This window comes from Lygodium microphyllum, chromosome 2 (genome assembly GCF_053477565.2).
Source record: "Lygodium microphyllum isolate KBCC chromosome 2, Lygodium_microphyllum_v1.1.10, whole genome shotgun sequence".
In the NCBI taxonomy this organism is placed as follows: domain Eukaryota; kingdom Viridiplantae; phylum Streptophyta; class Polypodiopsida; order Schizaeales; family Lygodiaceae; genus Lygodium; species Lygodium microphyllum.
This window is the reverse complement of record NC_141136.1, coordinates 56148481-56156017: the sequence shown is the minus strand read 5'-3', so window position 1 is coordinate 56156017 and position 7537 is coordinate 56148481.

Sequence of the window (7537 nt, the reverse complement as noted above, 5' to 3'; positions counted from 1 at the left end):
GTACTGTAGCTGTTCTGGTACTGTTCTGTAGACTGTTCTGTATGCTTCTATAAGTGTTCTGTGGAATGTATGTGTGACTTTGGGGAAAGTTTTCTAGCCTTGGAAAGAGGTGAATACAAGTGCAAAAGAGCTGAAAGAAGTGGAAGAAGTAGCTGCTGAAGACTCAAGTGAAGACTAGAGTGAAGTGACAGTAGTGAGCTGTGAAGAGACACTGTAGTGGCTCTGGTGACTCTTCATATCAGACATACCTCTTGGGAGGGGTATCCACGACCTAAGAGTGATTATTGAGAGTGATTTTGAGAGATTGTAGTGAGGATATGATGTATTATTGATGGAGTGAGAGAGAGAGAGTCAGAGATAGCCAATTCTACTCAAACAGAGTGATTGTATATGAGAGATTGAGAGAGAAGACTATGAAGATATTGAAGATGAATAATATGTGATGTATTTCCATTCAAAGATGGTGTACTTCTTTGCTTTCTTTGTTCCATTGATGGATTTTATGAGGATGTTGAAGAATATGGTTGATTCTATTAAAAAAACCGTGGGAGATTTACATGATGCTGCATGAAGATTTGTTGTGCCTGGTGTTCTTTTCTTCATTGTGATCATATGAAATATGAAAAACAAGCTTGTTGATGTTACAAGATAGATTTTCTTGCAAGATAATTCCTTTTTCCTTGGTGTTCCTCTCGGGGCTCCATGTTTTTGGTGCGCAGCCGGGGAAACTTGCCATCAACAAGCACCAAAAGAGGTTGAAAATGAAGGAATTGGCATTGCCAAGAAGAGAAGAATTCAATGGATGTTTGTAAAGTTCCTTCTTCTACTGAAGAATTGGAATTCCTCATAATCAAAGCCACTTTCCATAAGAAGTTCATCCCACAATGGCGGAAACACATCACCATCATGATGCATGCTCTATGTGGTGGACAGTTTCCTCTTCCTATTGAAGCAGCAGAAACTTGCATCTTGGTGGCAAACTGTTTGGGAACAAACTGAAGAGCAGAAACAGAGAGAATGAACATCCATGGAAGATTTGGCATTCATTGAGAAGTTTCCAGACAACATCAAGTGGGAGATTGTGAAGAAGCTTCAGGAGTCTTGGTCTGTAGAGGTTCACAAAGACAAGAAGGAAAAGAGTTGGAATTTGTTCGTGGATGCTCAACAGCAAGATACATGGGATGCTTGGTGTACTGATAATCTTCTGTTTGTTCAATTAGCAACCCACTGGAAGCTGGTAGACAGAGTGTTTTTCACAACATACACTGTTGAAACCATCAGAAGCTGGCATTACTATGATGATGGCACCACCACAATGCTCAGACATATGCATTTTGACACCTTCAGAACCGAATACCTTCCTCTGTGCAGTGGCATGAAAGCAGAATTTAGGGACGTTGAAAAGAAAGAAGTAGAAGAAATGTTGGCAATAGAGTCCTCCAGAGACTGAAGCCTTCTGTTAACCCTCTGTGGAGCACTAACAACATAGTGGAGTCAACCCCCTGATGAATGACGCAATAAAAAGGCAAGCATTAGAACGAGTCCAGAGGTACGTGAGAAGAGAGAAAGCAAGAATCAGAGCCGAGAGCGAGCTCGCAGCAAAAGCCGCCTTTGACGCCCTTGCGGAACTCTTTACCGAAGTCCCAATGGCACATCAAGCCCTTCCTCCTCCTGCTGGAGGCCCACTTCCAAGCCAGATCCGTCCTGGAAATATTGATGACAGACCAGCGAACGTAGTCCCATTGCCAGTTTTTAAGGGAGAGTACAATGAAGACCCCGATCTTCATGTAGCAGAGTTTATGGTAGCGTGTGTGGCTAACAATGCCAGAACCCCTGAGTATTGGTTGGCAATATTCCCCGCCACTTTCAAGGGCGCGGCGTTTCAGTGGTATGAGAGACAAGCAGCAGGAACTTTTGGCACATGGGACGACCTGAAGTTGGCCTTCCTCACTAAATTCAGGCGTGAAGGTTTTGAAGAGCGGATGAGAGAGGAATTTATGAACCTAAGTCAGTCCTCTGGAGAAAGAGTGGAAGCCTATGTCTCGCGAATGGAATCCATCCTGAAGAGATGGACTAACCATAATCTAGATGATGGCATTCAGAAGGGAGTGTTTCTCAGAGGATTACAACCAGAAGTCCGTAAGTTTGTGGAGCTGCAAAGACTAGCCACACTGCAAGCTGCAACAGAAGGTGCAAGACTGTACGATGAAGTGGAAGCTTGATTAGCGATGAATTCAGGAAGAGGAGTCCTACCTCCTTTGATGCCAGGAATGATGTATCCACCAAATGCAGTCCCAGGGACTATTCCCTATCCCTACCAACAGATGCCCCCAGTATCACAGTATAGTGCACCAAATCCACAGTGGCCACAATCCATGCCTCAAATGATGGTTCAACCACAACAACAATGGTCCCAACCAATTTCTTCATTATCAAATTAGCAGCAACAGTGGAACCCTACCAACTGGAGTCAACAGCCAACAGTTCAAACAGGAGCTCTGAATCAGAACCAGAACAGAGACCCCTCTGTACCAGCCCAACCCGTTTATGCAGTGATTATAGAAACTCCTCAAAACCCTCCTGCCAGTACGTCAGGAGGAGAAAGCTTGAAGGACTACTTATCCAACTCAGTTGCAAACATTAAGAAGGAGTTGATGGATGTGATTACAGAACAACTACAGACGTTGAAAGTGAATACCGCAAGCATATCCAACGTTGCAGGAGCAGGAAGAGATGTGATGAGGTCAAATACTTGGTGTGGTAAGTGTCATCAAGCAGGCCATTTAGCCACTGAATGTACACGAAAACCAACTATCCCTGGAGCCTTTTGTTCCTACTGTTTGCGGAAGAACCATACAGAGGACATTTGCTCTCTGAAGGAGATGCATGATAGGAGAAGGAAGGAAGAAGACGCAAGATTCAACCTGCTGGAATCCAAAATGACCACACAAGATATTGGACCCAAGCCTAGAGAGTTTGGTCCTAATTTCGGACCCAGAAGATTTCCCTCTCAAAGTTACAGAGGAAGACAGTCTGGCGGTGGTCAGAGATCAGAAGTGGAGTGTTACAGATGCGGAGAAAAGGGCCATATCTCACCAAATTGTCCAAATCCTCGAAGGTCAGTGGATTACAAGCCCTTATGCAGTCGATGCAAAGGAGAAGGCCACACTGCAAAAGACTGTCCAAGCCCAGCCCCAGTGAAAAACAGTGCTACTGATAGTCCGTCCAAGGCCCAAGAGCCTACCTCCAATTTAGTGGAATTGGAAGTTGCTGCCATCACGCGTGCAAAGCAGAAGGAACCACCTATCCAGAAAGAAAATAACCCTCCTGCCAGAACAGTGAAGTTCAATCTTCCACCAGAAGAACAGAACAGAACAGAGCCTAACAGTGCCGTACAGAGCACTACAGTGCCACAGAGAGTTACAGAGACAGTTACAGAGGCAGGACCAGAGGTCCAGGATACAGAAGAGGAGGAAGTGCCACAAGTGGCAGAAGAAGCTCCTGTAATTCCTTTGATGGAAGAAAGAGGGAAAATGAAAGTGGGTGTTGCCCCATTCCCTAATCGGTTAGAGAAGCCAGTGGATCCTATTAAGGAATACGATCTGGTTAGAGACCTAGATACCTTTAAACCAAACCTCACATTCCGACAATTATTGATGTTGTCTCCCAGTTGCCGGAAAAGGTTCAAAAGTATACTGACAAAAAGACGTGGCTTAAGGATTGCTCCCTCAACAGTAACAAAGTCCAACAAGGCTCCAGAGCCTGTAAAAGAAGTGGATGTGGCTAACGCTTTCCTAGATCCAGGTACTCCAGAGACTGGCGCGTGGATAGAAGGCTGCTTCATTGCAAATGCACTAATTGATGGTGGTTCATCAGTGAACATTATGACGGATGTGACAATGAAGGATCTAGGCCTACAAGGTGTGCAACCCACCCAATGGCTCATCAGATTGGCGGATCAGAGTAGAATCAAGCCTTTGGGCATTCTTCCATATGTGAAGATTACTGTGGCTGGAAAAGATTATTGGCTAACCTATCTGGTGGTGAAGCCAAACTCTTATGGCACATCCTATCCTCTGTTACTGGGCAGACCATGGCTTTTTGAAGCCTGAGCAAGGACGGATTGGTTCAAAGGAACTTTGACCTTGGGTAGAGGACCCAACAAAGTGGTGCTGAAACTGTATGGTTCTCAAAAAGGACATGGATCCACCTCCTTGGAATTATCTTCTGATTCCCCTAACGAGGCTACAGATGGAACATCAGCAGACGAAGATGCTGTCAAACAGATCCTTCCCAAGAAAACAGTGGCACATTCTTTAACAGTGGATACTGTAAGCCGACTTCCAAAAGATGCAAAGCCATTATCAATGGGTGAATACTTCCTGCCTGAATCAGGAATGCCTTCTGAAATCACTTCTGACAGTGAGATAGAAGCATGGATGTACTGCTCTCCCTGTTACATGGTCACAGTAGAAGCAGAACCAGAGACAGAGGCATGAGAGGAAACAGAGAATCTGTTCTTCTGTTACAGAGCTCCTACAGAGACAGAAGCAGAAACAGAGACAGAAGCAGAGACAGAAACAGAAGCAGACGCAGAGACAGAGACAGAGACAGAAGAGGATGGATATGATATGGACGAAGAAGGTGATGGGAGTGAAACGGAAGAGTCTATCTCACCTGAAGAGGATACATTTGACGAAGAAGTTCCAGAAGCATCAGAAGCTGATGAGCTCATGCTATGGGACAGAATGGCAATGGTACCATTTGGTTTGGTAAATGGATCTTCTCATATGCAAAACCTTTATAAGAAATGGATTAAGAAGAGCAAGCCGTCTTTTGAGAGTGGCTCCTGCCGTCCTAACCCATTTTTGCCGAAGAAAGATGATGATGATGCACCGTGCCAACAAGCACCAGTCCCACCAATCCAACAGGCATCAGTAGGTCCCTGTTATGTGACGTTCTTGGATGTGTCATTATCAGAAGATGAGTCCTCAAGCCAAGAGGTAATTAATCTTGAAACCAAACCCGAAACGGCTCTTATCCCATTCCAACGTCTCAAGGAGCAACCTAAGTCTCCACCAAAAGAAGAAGTTGGTTCTAGTGGGACATCAGAAGAGGACATCACTCCCTTGAAGGAGTCGGATCTGTATCCAGAAGCAGTCCGTGGAACCTTCATCCGTGAAGTAGAAGGTGAAAGACAGTTAACCTTTGTGGATGCTGAAGGCACTGAACGCCACTTGAAGGTGGGTAGCAGTCTCCCAGAAGAGGAGTTGTCAACCTTGTACAACTTGTTGAAAGAAAATTTGGACGTGTTTGCGTGGTCCTACAAAGACCTAAAGGGGATTGATCCCACAATATGTCAACATCATATTGACTTGGAGCCTGATGCCAAGCCAGTACGGCAACGACAGAGGCGAATGAACCCGAATTATTCCACATTGGTGAAAGCGGAGCTGCTGAAGCTTCTGGAAGCTGAGTTCATTTATCCAGTGGCAAATAGTGAATGGGTTTCACCCATCGTGGTTGTACCCAAGAAGAATGGCAAATTGCGAATATGTGTGGATTTTCGAAAACCTAATTCCAAGACAAAGAAGGATCACTTTTCAATCCCTTTCACAGACCAACTGTTGGACACAGTGGCAGGACATGAGCTTTATTCTCTTCTGGATGGATTCAGCGGATACAACCAAGTCCAAATCGCAGAAGAAGACCAATCCAAAACAACCTTCACCACAGAATGGGGGACCTACGCTTACCGAGTGATGCCATTTGGGCTCTGCAATGCCCCTGCTACTTTCCAATGAGTCATGATGGCCGCATTTCAAAATCATCTGCACGACTTCATTGAGGTATATTTGGATGACTTCTGTGTCTATAGTTTGATCAGTGAACATTGGGGACATTTGGAACAATGTTTTGACCGATGCCGGGAGTATGGGATTTCCCTCAACCCCGACAAATGCATCTTTGGGGTCTCTTCTGGAGTTCTGTTGGGCCACATTGTCTTAGCACAAGGGATATCAACAGACCCTGCAAAGATCGAAAAGATCGCAGCTCTGACAGCACCCACCAACCTCAAACAGTTGAGGGGATTCCTAGGCCATGTGGGTTACTACAGAAGGTTCATAGCTCATTTTGCAACAAAGGCAACTTCCTTGCACAAGCTTCTGAGAAAAGATGCAGAGTTTACTTGGACGGAAGAATGTGACAAAGCCTTCCACACTCTGAAGCAGTGTCTGATTGAGGCACCCATTCTGCAACCTCCTGATTGGACGAAAGAGTTCCACGTACACACTGATGCATCTATTGAAGGCTTAGGCGCAGTCCTCTGCCAAAAGGGCTCCTCGAAGCTGGATCAACCGATCTATTATGCAAGCCGAAAAGTCACTGATAGGGAACGGAACTATACAGTGACAGAGCTGGAGTGCTTGGCAATGGTGTTTGCCCTGGAGAAGTTCCGCCATTACCTCCTATCTACCCACTTTAAATTTTATGTGGATCATGAGGCCCTGTCCTTCTTAATGAACAAAGCAGATGTGAAAGGACGAATGATGAGATGGCTCCTTTTATTCCAGGAGTTCGACTTTGAGGTGATTACTAAGCCTGGTCGTTCCCATGTTCTAGCTGATCATCTGTCGCGTATCCCACAAACTGCAGACGAGGAGCGGGATGATCCAGACCTCCCTGATGCTTCCCTATTCTTGGTAGAAACTGTCACTCCCTGGTATGCGGACATTGCCAATCTTCTGGCAACCCAACAGTACCCTCCTGGTATTTCTAGTCGGGAAAGGAAGAAGCTCATGCTAGAATCAGCCCCATACACCCTGCTAGGCGGTGCACTGTACAAGAAAGGCAAAGATGAAGTACTCAGAAGATGTGTTGCAGGAGATGAGATTGGGATTGTTCTGAAGGCTTGCCACGACGAGCCATGTGGAGGTCACTTTGCAGGAGAAGCTACAGCCAGGAAGGCTCTGCTAGCAGGATATTGGTGGCCTATCATCCACAAAGATTCCTATGATTACTGTAAAAGATGTGATGCTTGTCAAAGAATGGGGAAACCCACCAGGACAAGTGCCATGCCATTGCAACCTATCCTTCCTTTGAAGACGTTTGAGAAGTGGGGCATTGACTTCTAGGTCCGATCGACCCTCCTACCGGAAGGAAATAGAACAGATACATCCTCGTATGTACGGATTATGTCACAAAGTGGTGTGAAGCTAAAGCCCTAAAGCGGGACGATGGTAACAGCGTGGCCCTGTTCATGTACGAGAATATCATCACCCGTTTTGACAGTCCCTTAGAGCTGGTAAGTGACAAAGGCACTCATTTCCTTAACAAAGTCATGGAAGAGTTGACAGAGTTGTATAAGATCCGCCATCGCAAGTCCACTCCTTATAACCCCAGAGCCAACGGCCAAGTCGAAGTCACGAATCGCATCCTCTGCTCGATTCTGACAAGAACAATTGCCGCACATCGTCATGATTGGGACGATCGACTTACAGAGGTCCTCTGGGCATACAGAACTTCCCATAAAGCA